General features: G+C 43.1%; 1 pseudogene; it reads right to left on the bottom strand.

Moving 5' to 3' along the window:
- Positions 1 to 7,928: 7,928 nt before the first annotated feature.
- LOC121166804 lies at positions 7,929 to 10,547 on the bottom strand (annotated as a pseudogene).
- Between the last annotated feature and the right edge of the window lie 3,347 nt (positions 10,548 to 13,894).

Below are 13,894 nucleotides of genomic sequence, written 5' to 3'. Positions count from 1 at the left end.
CTGGGACCAGGCAGTGTCATCTCCGAGTGCCCATGAGCACTGTCTCTCCATGTAGGCAACGCTTCTGAAATACGAGTGAAAACAAAATTCTGGGGTTGGCCCAGTGGCATAACAGCCTAATCCCCTGCCTGTGACACCAGCATCACATATGGAAGCTGTTTCATGTTCCAGTTGTTCCCTGCTTTAGGGCCTGAAAAAGCAGCAGAAGATGGCCCAAGTCAGGTCTTTGTGCCCACCTGGGAGACACAAAAAAAGCTCCTGGCTCCTGGCTTCATACTGGCCCAGCTTTGGCTGTTGAGGTCATTTGTGGAGTAGGCCAATGGATGGAAGCTCTCTGTCTCTCCCTCGCTTTTTGTAACTCTTTCTCATAAAATAAATTAGTCTTTAATAAAAATACAATTAAAAAAGAAACAGAATCTTGCCACAACCACTTCAGATAACATCTTTCGTCACACACTAAATGAGAATCAGGAACACTAAGATTTTTTTAATTTTATAATCCAGCAAGGTGTGAACATAGCTTAATGAACATACTTGTCCTTTATCTCATTGACATAGTGGGATTCTCTTCGATAACTGCTCTGATCTGATGCTAGAAATGAGAATCAGAATCACCATTTTTCCATAATCAACTTCTCAGCTATCTTATGCTTAGAAGCAGTTGAAATTCAAGTGAATGAAGAGTCATAACCTTGGATTTATATAAAACCCCACATAGGTTATTTATTATCCCAACACAGATTACTATAACTAAACAATATTTGATTGATTTCTTCAGATAAAAAACCCACCTCGTCCCTATGGAATATTTTGCTCTTATTACTACGTATCAGGATGGATTAATGATTTATAAAGAGAATGCTTCTAATGTGAAAAAAAAACTTAAAATATATTAAAATCATTATAACAGAATATTAGAGCTAAAATACCTGAGAATAAGCAAAATGAAAGGATGAACACAATTTTGTGTTTAAGTAGTAATAATATGAGGATATTTCATGGAAGTTTTGAAATCTGTGCAGTTTTTTTCATGATGTCCATTTTCATGAACTTTTTGAAAACCTTTCGTGTGTATGGATTTCAGACATTTTACCCTAAAATAAACTTATCTTTTAATTCTACTTCCCATCAACTTTTTCATTTTTGCAATTAGAAACCTTATTTTTTATTTACTAAATCAACATTTTCAAGAAAGTACATCTGGTTTTTATGGTTCATTTTACAAGCAAATTCTAATATAGAGCATGCACTCCAAATATGTTTTTAAAATCAATGTGGGTTTTTTTTAAGATTTATTTTATTTTTATTGAAAAGTCAGATATATAGAGAGGAGGAGAGACAAGGAGGAAGATCCATCTGCTGATTCACTGTCTAAGTGGCTGCCATGGCCTGAGATGAGCCAATCCAAAGTCAGGAGCCAGGAGTTCTGGGTCTCCCACAGGAGTGCAGGGTCCCAAGGCTTTGGGCTGTCCTCTACTGCTTTCCCAGGCCACTAGCAGAGAGCTGGATGGGAAGTAGAGCTACTGGAATTAGAGCTGGCGCCCATATGGGATCCCAGAATGTGCAAGGTGAGGACTTTAGCCACTAGGTCACCATGCTGGGCCATAAAATCCATGTACGTATGTGTATTTTTAAAAATTTTACTATTATTATTATTATTATTATTTCATGATACAGTTCCATAAGTCCTGGAATTTCCCTTACTCGCTCCCTAATCCCCTGCTCTGTCACTGAGTTCCCCCATATTATTACTATAGTATAGCTCTTCCATAGTGGTTGTACTGCCTGCACTTCCACCAGTAGTGAGGAAGGGTACCATTCTCCCCACATTCACAACAGCAAATGTTGTTAGTAGAATTCTGAATGTAGGCAAATCTCACTGGAGTTAGGTGGTACCTCAATGTGGTTTTCATTTGTATCTTCCTGATGGCTAGGGAGCCTGAGCATCTTTTCATATGTCTGTTAGCCATTTGGATCTCTTCTTTTGAAAAATGTCTGTTCATTTCCTCCGCCCATTTTTTTCACAAGGTGGTAAATTTTGTTGTCCTTGGGTGCCACATCATCAGATGGCAGAGGCTGGCATTGGTGGCTAACTCTGTTAAGTTAAATGCCAGAACCACCTGGAGAGTGCATAATCCAGAAGTTGTAGTGGCCTCGTAAAGAGCTAGTGGGCACCTCCCTTGTGGGTTACCACTCCCACTGGAGAACATGAAAACCAGGACAGGGGTGGGGTGGCTAGACAGAAAGGCACCTGCCAGTATGTGTGTGGGCTGGATAGTAGGTTGGTTGGGTTGAACTAGGCTTCAATGCCCATTGACATGTATGAGAGCTAAATGGGATGTGGAACAGACTGAACAAGCCTGCGGTACATACTGGCATGCATGGGAACCAGGGTAGGGAGCAGATCTGGTGGGGGTTATGGGGAGTCACCCCAACTAGGCTGCAGCTCCCACTGGTTTGCATGAGGACCAAGTATGAAGTGGGTAGGATCGAGCTGGACTACAACACCCATTGGTTCAAGTGGAAGACAGGGCTGGAAACAGAACTGACCCAGCAATTGCAATGACCAGCATGTGCATAAGCTGATTGGGGTGATGGACTGTGCCAGACCCTGTACTGGCAAACTCATACAAGAATCAGGCTTGGGATCATCTCAGAAGAAGTTTTTTTGGAGCTCTTCCAACTGAACTGCTGATCTCAGAACCCAAATCATGAAGAGACTGTCAGCCAGTGGATTCTGAGACTGTCAGCCAGGTTTCATCGTGATTGAAATGGTGAGATTGGCAGCAATTCAGACCTGTTGAACTATCAAAACTGCTTGAGCAGGACCCTCGGAGCATACCTCACATCGGGGACCTGGGATGGATGGGGCTTTTACCTTTGTTTCTAGCCTGACCCATGATACAGAGGAAAAAATATTAGCGTGGAAACAATGGTATTACCCACTTTCCTGTAACCCTTGACCCTTTGTACCCTAATCAACTAAGTAAGATTATTTTAAAAAATTCATTAGTTAAAAAATTTTTTTCTCCTGTCATTTTACCAAAGGGTTGTTCATTGATTTATTCTTCTGTTGTTACTTTACTGAGATGTTCTTCACATTTGCCTTTGGTTTTGGTGGGTGCTATTCTTTTTCTCTGTCAAGAGAACATCTTGAAGTATCTTTGTAGGGCAGGTTTGTAAGAGGCAGATATATAAGGGGAATATTCTTTTAACTTTTCTTTACTGTGGAAGAATTTTATTCCATTTTCAAAGAAAAAGGAAAGCTTTGCTGCGTATGTTATCCTGGACGACATTTTTTTTTTCTTTTAGAATCTGGAATATGTCACTCCAATCTCTTCTGGCCTGTAGAGTTTCCTATAAGAGGTCTCCTGTGAGCTTACTTGGCATTCCTTTACATATGTAAACTGATTTTTTTTTTCACGTGCACATTTAAGGATGTTTTCCTTATGTCAGATTAAAGAGAGCTTGATTATCATGTGCCTTGGTGAAGACTGCTTTTGGTCAACCCTGTTGGGAGTTCTGTGTCCCTCCTGGATCTTGTTTCCCAATTCTTTCTCCAGATGAGGAAAAATTTCCCTTACTGCTTCCATAAATACATTGTTAAACCCAGTTTCTCTTCCTGCCCATTCGGGAACTCCCATAACTCTTACATTTGGACTTTTAATAGTGTCTTTCAGTTCTTGAATACTTTTTTTTTTTAACCTGACCCACCTCTGCTTCCAACTTTTTGTTGTTTTTTCCCCCGGTGGCAGGAAATTTCTTCTAATTTTGAGATTCTTTCTTCTGCCTCCTTCATCCTACTTTGGAGACTCTCCACTGTACTTTTAATGTGTTCTACTGTATTCTTCATTTCTGATGTATCAGCTTTCATTTGATTCATTCCAGTGTGACATATTCCTTAAATTTCTTGAACTCCTGCTTCACATGCTTCTCATTACTGATAAGAAGCTTTATAACAAGTGCTTAATATTCTGTGTTCCCCATTTTCTCGATGTCTTCCTCAGTGAACTCTGAGGTTGGCATAGGGTTTTGCTCCTTTGCAGGGAAGTCTTCAGTAACATTCACTGTGCCTTTGTCTCTTCTTCTGCTCTTGGTCATTGGCCTTCTGGTTAGCAGAGTCTTCTCCTTGGGGCAGATTTCTAAGCTCTGTCACCCACAGGCCTACAGTTCAATTTTACTTATTGCAGTTGGTACACGGCTCTTTGTTTGCAGTCACTTGTACTACTCCCTCCAGCAAGTTCCAGGTCTGGGTTCTTACGTTAAACTTCCACCATGATCTCTGTAGCCCCAGCTCCTGGCTCACCACTCTCTACCTCCTGTGACCATGTGCTGAGGCTGCACTGTTGTCTGTACAGCCTTCTCCCACTTCTGGTTCGAGCAGGTCCCAGGATTAGGGAGACACCAGGTGTCCTATATAGCTAGGTTGTTGGTGGTGCTGATCTTGCTGGAATCTGTTGGCTGTTAGGTCTGAGGGTCACATGGACCTATTTTAATCCATAGGATGACAAAGTTGATAGTATTTTCCTGTGGGACCAGTGCAATGCACTGAGCTCAGTGAGTTCTTGCGAGCTCAGTGCATGCACAGCTCACTGTTGTCTCTGCAGTCTCAAAGCCTTTGCCACACTGTACAAAATGGCGCCTGATGTACCACTACTAGAGTTCTTGATCTGTTGGCTGTCAGGTCTGAGGGATACTTGGACCTGTCTTAGGTGGAACCTGTAGGATGCCATGTTGTTGCAATTCACTGAGCCAGCAATGAGTTCACTTCCAGCTCAGTACATGCGCACTACTGTCTTGTAGCCTTTGCCTCCATCCACAAAATGGTGCTTGATTTGGCTCTATGGGGCAGACCAAGTTGTAAAATCCACCCTGTTCTTTCACTGCCCATCTGGGATCTGCTGTTCTGTCTCAGCTGCTGGTCAAATCAAACACACCAGCAGGGATGGGCAGTTCTTTGTTTGGGTTCACCTCCTGAACTCCCAGTCAATTTCCCTTCCCACCTTGTTGCTGGTGGATTTCAGGCTGTCAGTGCCATTCAGATCCTCACTGACTTTCATTGGGGTATAGGTCACTGCAGCACTACACTGTTGTGTCCACTGCTTTCCTGTGTCTGTGCTTTCCCCTCTGTTATTGTTCTGTCCTTTCCTCTTTCCTGGGATGTGCCCTGTCTGCTTCACATTGGTTAATGTTTCTTTGTCTGGTTCAATGTGTCCTTACCCTATTCTGCCGTGTTGATTCCAATTTTATTATTTTCTTACAATTCCTTTTATGCTTTCTTCTCTAAGTAGGCATAGATTCAAGCTATCAATTGAGATTTTGTCCCATTTCCTTCCCTCGTGTTAGGACTTAGGGCAGTGCTACAGTGATGGCAGGAACATGGCATTGGGGAGAGATTGTCATATTTTAGTAAGTTTCAGGTTTGGCATGGTGGCTCAATGGCTAAATCTTCACCTTGGAAGCACTGGGGTTCCATATAGGTGTTGGTTCATGTCCTGCTTGCTCCACTTCTCATCAATCTCCTGGCTTATGGGCTGGGAATGCAGTCAAAGACAGCCCAGTGCTTTGGGATCCTGCATCTGGGTGGGAGACCAGGAACAAGCTCCTTGTTCCAGATCAGAAACATAAAAGAATATGTTTCAGTGGGTCTTGAGCATTTTATACATACTTTTGACAGCTACCCCAAGAAACAGCACATGCTCACAACATAAAGTACACCCTAAATCCTTTACAATCAGTCTTGCTCATTCGCAACTCAAGCAACCAAATCAGTAAGCTGCTTTCTATCACCTGAGATGAATTTTGCCTTTTTGAATTACATACAAATAAGTATACACTGTATGCCTTTTTGTTTTGCTTCTTATTTACACACACACAGATACAGAAAGAGAGCTGCTATCTGCTGACTTCTGAAACGCCTGCTAAGACTTAGACTAGAAGCAATGTTGGAAGCTGTAAACTTACTCCCAGTTGGTGACAGGGACACAAATACCCAAGCCATCACTGTGCCTCCCAGCGACTGCATTGTCAGGAAACTCCACGCACAAATCAAGACCAGGCATTTTTAGGCTTCTTAAGCCTCATATTTGTGAGATTTGTCTATATAGTTAATAGACTATATATTGCTTATATAGTGTATATATAAAAAAATATATATATATTTGTCTATATAATACAAGTAGCTTGCTCTGTTGTTATGGTTTTTGTACATTTCCAAAATAACACTCCATTCTATGAATATAACGTAGCTTATTCATTCACATCCCAGGGAATACGTACGCTGTATCTATTTAGTGTCTTTCTGAGTTTCCATTGTGATTGAAGGTGCTATAGTTCTCTTTTTATATCTTTTGTATGGACCTTTATTTCCATAGCTCTTGAATAAATAAACGGTAGTGTAACCCCTAGGTGATATAGTGTATCTTAACTTAAAAAAATACCAAACAAAAACACACAAAAAAACACCAGCCCTTTCCAAAGTGGGTGTAGGAAATTTTGCATTCCCTTTAGTAATATGTAAAACTTGTTGTTGTCAGCAGTTTCACAAATTTTAACCATCTGATTGTGTAGTGTATATTAGGATAACTTTACTTTCTATTTCTGTCATTTTAATTGATATTGCAGTCTTTTTTTTTAAGATTTATTTTATTTTTATTGGAAAGGCAGATATATAGAGAGGAAAGACAGAGAGGAAGATCTTCCTTCCAATGATTCACTCCTCAGGTGGCCGCAACGACTGGAGCTGAGCCAATCCAAAGCCAGGAGCCTCTTTCGGGTCTCCCACGCAGGTGCAGGGCCGTCCTCGACTGCTTTCCCAGGCCACAAGCAGGGAGCTGGATGGGAAGCGGGGCCGCAGGGATTAGAACCGGCGCCCATATGGGATCCCGGGCGTGCAAGGCGAGGACCTTAACCACTGCGCCATGGCGCCAGGCCATGATGTTGCAGTCTTTTCCCTTGATGTACATGCCACTTGTATATCTTCTTTGGTTACGTTTCTGTTTAGTTATTTTGCCGTTTTCAGGGTTTGATCGCTTGCTTTTTAATTGTTCAGTGTTCTTTAAATTCTCCAGACTGAAGTGCTTTATTCAGTGATTATTTGTCCACATTTTCCTAAGTTTTATGGTTTATCTTTTCCTTCTCTTAAAAGTGCCTTTCACAGAAAGTTTGTCAACACTAACAGCGGTATTGCTATTTTAATTATATGGAGAAGAGGAGAGACAGAGAGCAAGATCTTCCATCCGATGATTCACTCCCCAAGTGACCACAATGGCCGGAGTTGTGCTGATCCAAAGCCAGGAGCCAGAGCCTCTTCCAGTTCTCTCACGTGGGTGCAGGGTCCCAAAGATTTGGGCCATCCTCGGTTGCTTTTCCAAGCCACAAGGATTAGAACTGACGCCCATATGGGATCCTGATGCGTTCAGGCAAGGCGAGTACTTTAGCCGCTAAGCTACCGTGCCGGGTCCTGTTCTTTTTGTTCTCTCAATTTGTCTTATGTATTTTGAAGATCTACGTGATACTTAGATACTAATGATTTTTATGTCTCCTTGGTGAATTGGCCTGTTTGTTATGGAATGCTTCTGTTTATTTCTGATCATATAATTTGCTGTTATGTCTGATTTGTCTCATAGTGTACCAACTTTCTTTTGGTTAGAGGTCACATCACATGCTCCTTGCTTTTTACTTAATCTCTCTGCATTCTTAAAGCATCTTTCATACAGAGTTCCTATAGTACTTTCTTGCTTCTCAAGGCAACTTGACAATTTTTGTATTAAAATTGTTTTATATATATATACTGAATACAAATGTATTATATGTATAATATATATACTTAATACAAGTGTTCCATATATAATGTATATAATAAATAATATATATGGAATCTATATTATATAACATATAATATACATATATGGAACACTTCGCCAGACCTTGTTGAGCAGCACACTGAACAGCGTTGAGCTGCTGCTCACCAGGCACTGCTCAGGGTACACAAACAGGGAGAGTTCCTTAAGAAATGGTGCTTCTTCAGTATTACCAAGGGCTTGAACTCAATGAGAACCAGAGGCCAGCTCCAGACAAGGTCGGAGTTCAATAAGGGGTTGTAGATTTTGTGAAAAGAGACACAAGCACAGTCACTTGGTGCCTTCTTGTAACAACTCAAGAAGCTGTTCTTTTTTATTCACCCAGTCATATCACAAGTTCTGCGCAAACATTTGATTGTTCTGTTTTTACTTCATGACTAAGGGGGCATGCACAGACATTTGGTCATTCTGTTTGTACTTCATGGCTAAGCAGGTGCCCCTAAAGATAATTCTGCAAAATACTATATTCATATTCTTCAAAGCAAGCCATTGTTCATTCTTCAGTAGTAGCCATGGAGCGACAGCCAGGACTCCAAGGCCAAGGCACATGCGATTACCTGCTAATCAGCAGTGCATCCCTACCATATTTCTACTTCTATAATTTATCCGTCACTTAATGGGAAAAACATGTCACAAGGGAAAAAACATAGAGACAAAAGTTTCAAATATTTAATCACCCTACCACTTCAGGTTCTACGACCCCATAAACAATCAAACAATAATTAAAAGCCTATCTTTGTAATATTAATAAAAGCATCCTTTAATTCCTCTAGCCAAAAATTATATAAGCAGCTAAAATAGATACATTTTGTATGCTTCAAAGAAATTGCAAAGACAGGCTAGCCTTTAAGGTCACAGTAACTGTATTTGTCACTGTGGCAGTTTCAGTTCATACTCCCATCACTTTCATTAATTTTTAGGACACATGCCACATGTCTGGGTCAGATTCTGGGACAATGGGTAGGCACACAATAAGGTGTCCAGAAATGGCATGGGCTTAATTGTACTCCTGTGTGCAAATTATTAAAGGCCCACTCACCAAGACATTATCAACATTAACTCCCAAGCTCACATTGGTTGCAAACCCCATCTCACAGGGGCAAACAACAATGCCTCAATAGATTGCAGAATTCTTAATGCAGTGGTTGAGTCTTCATGCAAAAAGGGGTGAGACTATGTCAAGGTGGTTGGAGAGACATCTGCCAGGCCCTGCCATACAGCTGGAAGCTCCTCGCAGCCTTGCCAACAGGGGAGCTGTTCTCTTCACACCTTCGTGTCATCCACACCCACTGCATGGACCCCAGCAAAATCTGGCTCATCAAACTGTTTCAACCCTTCAGTTTTCCTCTTCTCTAGTACAATCTGGTCACTCTCATAGACCTGGGGCCTCTTAGTGTCACTGGGCAGAAGCAATCTGCTTGTATTTACATCCAGGTCTTGGTTTTCATGGATTCATTTGTCTCTTGAAACAGCCTCACTGGAGGAGGCTTCTTTGACTTCTGGATTGTATTATAAACACCCAAAGAAACTGCCTAACTTTGTTGAGCTTACATTTTAACCCGCAGAGCATGTGCTTCCTGGTCTCCTTGGCATGAACTTTCCTCAGCAATTCTTCCAGCTTGCTCAGTTCCTCAAAGTAAACCTCCAGCTCCTTGTTCTCCACGACAATGATGATCTCTCTGTAGAATAAAAGCATATGTCAAAGCCCCCATGCTTCTTCAGGTGTATCAAGTCGAGGTAGACACCTGTGTCTCAGAGATCACTGGCTTTGGTCCTGGCCCAGCTGGCTTTGCCATTGTCATTGTCATTGCTGTGGGGGTTGCCTTCATTGGTGAACAGCATGATCCTTTTCTGGCTCATCATGACCTGGACATTGATAAGAGGTTGGCACAGAACCACAGCACTTCGCTTCGGGAATAGTCACATCCATGGCCACTTAAGTCTTGCAAATGTTTCCCTTCTGGCCCCTTAAACCAGTCAAGCTCCAGCACTCATTTTGCACGTGGGCTGTTCAAGTCTTGTTAAGACATACATATTATTGGGCCTGGTGTGGTGGCCTAGCGGCTAAAGTCCTCCCCTTGAATGTGCTGGGATCCCATATGGGTGCCAGTTCTAATCCCGGAAGCTCCACTTCCCATCCAGCTCCCTGCTTGTGAACTGGGAAAGCAGTCTAGGATGGCCAAAAGCCTTGGGACCCTGCACCTGTGTGGGAGAACTGGAGGAGGTTCCTGGCTCCTGACTGGCGCAGCACCAGCCTTTGTGGTCACTGGGGAGTAAATCAGATGGAAGATCTTTCTCTCTGTCTCTCTTCCTCTCTATATCTCTGCCTTTCCAATAAAAATAAATAAATCTTAATCTACTGAATTTTTGTCCTTCTTGGTACCTTAGACGACCACTGCCAAGAAATCATGATCATTGTTTATGATCTTACTGCTGTAAACACTCTGGATACACTGGATGCTCAAATCAAAAGGAGTGAGATTATCTTTCCTCTGAGATTCCAGCACAGCCTAGATGCATCAACCAAAAAAAAAATCAAACTATCTCCTCCCAAATATTTGTATTCTCCACTGCTTTGGGGCTCTCATTTTCTTCCTCCATGTCTCCATCCCCGTTTTTGCAGTGAGATTCCCGGCCTGACATGGTGGATCCTGCTGCACTGCTAGATGAAAGAAGCAAATTAAAAGAGAAAGCTCTACTTCAAGGCACTTCTGGGGTCTGTCCCAAAGGCTCGGGAGGATCCAGCTGCCTTGAAGCGCCCTCAGATATGACGCAGGGCTCTGCTCAGTAGCATTTTCATGGCAGCCACCTCTGCAGACCAGTGCCATTTGGGCTGGGAGGGTCTCTGCTCTGAGACTTGATATCTCACCAGGTAAGCTCCCAGGCCCCTGAGCTGGTCATGCCCAAAGACTGGTGGGCCTCACAGTCTGAACTGGGTCTCTTTCGCCCTCAGGTCTACCCACTCCTGGCTGACACTGCTGCCTACTGAGGTGGAGGAGGCCCATGAGTGACCCAGGTCAGCAAGCCACACACCCTTCTATATCCATGCCTCTTTCAAAAGCATCTGGGCTGTTTCCATGTCTTCATGATTGTGGCAAATCTGGTTAGCAGTTTTTTTCTCTCGGGTATTCTCTTAATACCCTTTTATGCTTCCTATCTTTTCCATATATGTATTACTTATGTTTCTTTTTAAAAGAATTTTATATTTTATTTTAAAAATTTCCATTTCTTGGAAAGACAGATCTACAGAGAGGAGAGACAGAGAAAAAGATCCTCTATATGATGGTTTACTCCCAAGTGGCCTCAATGGCCAGAACTGAGCCAATCTGAAGCCAGGAGCCAGGAACTTCTTCCCACGCGGGTGCAGGATCCCAAGGCTTTGGGCTATTCTCTACTGCCTTCCTAAGTCACAAGCAGGGAGCTGGATGGGAAGTAAAGCAGCTGGGATAAGAACAGATGCTTATATATGATCCTGGCACATCAAAGGCAAGGACCTTAGCCACCAGGCCATCATGTCAGGCCCTTTTATTTTTATTTAAAAGGCAGAGTTTCAGAGAGAGGGAGAGAGATTTTCTGTTACTTTACTCCCCAAATGGTTGCAAATGCCAGGGCTGGGACAGGTTAAAGTCAAGATCCTGGAAATTTATTTGTGTATCCCATGTGGGTGCACGAGCCCAATTCCTTGGGCCATCTTCCAGTGTTTTCCTAGGCTTATTAGCAGGGAGCTAGATTGGAAATGCAGTGGCTAGGAACTGAGAGGGCATGATACGTAACGCTGGTGGTACAAGTGGTGGGTTTACTCTGTTTATGCCAAACATCAGCCCTGTTACATGAACTTATTGTTTCCAAATTTGATATTTTTTCTTCTTCTTCTTCTTTTTTTTTTTTTTTCTGGGGGAAGAGGAGAGACAAAGGGGGAAACCACACTTTCCAAAGGTCCCAGGACCCAGGGATGAACTGCCACCTCATATCAACGCAGGGTCTCCATATGTATATATTCCGAGGGTTCTGCCCAAGTGGTTTGGATAGTTCTGAAATGTTGTTGATTTCACTGATTCAAGGATGAAGCCACCCTCCCAATGTCCATTGGCTGACATAGTAAGCCTCAAGTTTCCATTCACTGAGATTTTTTGCTGTCATCATTTGACTGGGGTAGTTGTCCAGTTTGTTCTGTTCTCCTTCTTCTGCTATGGCACCAAATGAGCTGCCATATTCTCCTTTTACAGCTGGGCCTGTGCCTACTGCTTCACCTTTTTCATTCAGTAGGAAATGTTCTTGCAGGTGAGCCCAAGGTCCTGCGCCAGCCGGATCCCCCAACGTTGTTCCCTTACAATTCTTACAAAATACTTTGACATTTACTGTTTAATCTATTTTCTGAAGTTACACCTTTTCACATACATCTATATTACATTATATTCTACATATTACAAATTCCTTCCCTTCAGTTATTTTGCCTTTTTGCCTTTAAAAAAGGGTTTTTTTTTTTTTTTCCCATTTTAAAGGCAGATTTTAGAGTTAGATAAAGAGACAGAGTTTCTGCCCCAATGATGGCTGAAACAATCAGAGTGGAGATGATTCAAACCCGAGAGCCAGCAGTTTGTTCCGGGGTCTCCCATGCGGGTGCAGGGTCCCAAGGCTTTGGGCCAGCCTCTGTTCTTTTCCAGGCCATAAGCAGGGAGCTGGATGGGAAGTGGAGCAGCCAGGATACCAACTGGTGTCCCTGTGGGAAGTTGGCGCTGCAGGCAGGGGTAGCTTACTATACCATACTGCTGGCTCCTGGTTTTGTTTGCTTGTTTGTTTTTTAATTCTTAAGAGTCTAGCAATACAGTAAACAACATTTTCTGTTGAATCGCTTTTGCAGTGGGAGTGGCCCAAGAATGTTCAGTCCATTATAACGGTGCAAGAGGGAGGTGTCTGTATTTATTTTTATCTAAAATCAAAAAAGGCTAAGTGGTTAAGATGTCCAGTAAGATATGTGTCGCACTGGCACCCTCACCAGGAGGTATCCCTAGGTTTATCTATTCACAGTGCTACTAGTGGCAGCAGCTTTGCTTCGGATCATGAAGAACCCGGGGTAGCGGGGGCAACCCTCCATGCACTACAGTCCATGCAGGCTGCACTCTCCACCTGGAGCTGGCTTGCGCCTTGAGGGGTAGCTATCCTGGCTTAGAATCACTCTCTTATGGTTCTGAGCGTCTTTTCGATCCCTACATTTAGTTACAACAGTAACTATACTTAAGATGTTTTAAGATTATTTGCTCTTTCCATGACCAAAATGTAGTCACAGGCTTTTTTTTTTTTTTTTTTTATCACTAGCAATGTCATTTCATACAATATTGACACCAATCTTCAATCAACTTCTTCCAAATCGGGCATTTGTTCTCAGTTAAAAAATTGAAAGAGAAGGGCCCGGCACGGTGGCGCAAGTGGTTAAAGGTCCTCGCCTTGCACGCCCGGGATCCCATATGGGCGCCGGTTCTAATCCCGGCAGCCCCGATTCCCTTCCAGCTCCCTGCCTGTGGCCTGGGAAAGCAGTCCAGGACGGCCCAAAGCTTTGGGAACCTGCACCCGCGTGGGAGACCCGGAAGAGGCTCCTGGCTTCGGATTGGCATAGTATCGACCCGTTGCGCTCACTTGGGGAGTGAATCATCGGATGGAAGATCTTCCTCTCTGTCTCTCCTTCTGTATATCCGCCTTTCCAATGAAAAAATAAAATCTTTAAAAAAAAAATTAAAAGAGGGCCCGGCCCAGCGACCTAACAGGTATAGTTCTTGCTTTGAACGCCCCGGGATCCCATATGGGTACTGGTTCTAATCCCGGCAGCTCCACTTCCCATCCAGCTCCCTGCTTGTGGCCTGGGAAAGCAGTTGAGGACAGCCCAAAGCCTTGGGACCCTGCACCTGTGTGGGAGACCCAGAACAAGCTCCTGGCTCCTGGCTTTGGATTGGCTCAGCTCCAGCCACTGCGGTCACTTGGGGAGTGAATCATCGGACGGAAGATCTTCCTCTTTGTCTCTCCTTCTTTCTGTATAT

Source organism: Ochotona curzoniae, unplaced genomic scaffold (genome assembly GCF_017591425.1).
Source record: "Ochotona curzoniae isolate NIBS_2020 unplaced genomic scaffold, NIBS_Ocur_1.0 patch238, whole genome shotgun sequence".
NCBI lineage: Eukaryota > Metazoa > Chordata > Mammalia > Lagomorpha > Ochotonidae > Ochotona > Ochotona curzoniae.
This window is presented reverse-complemented; position numbering and strand designations above follow the sequence as displayed.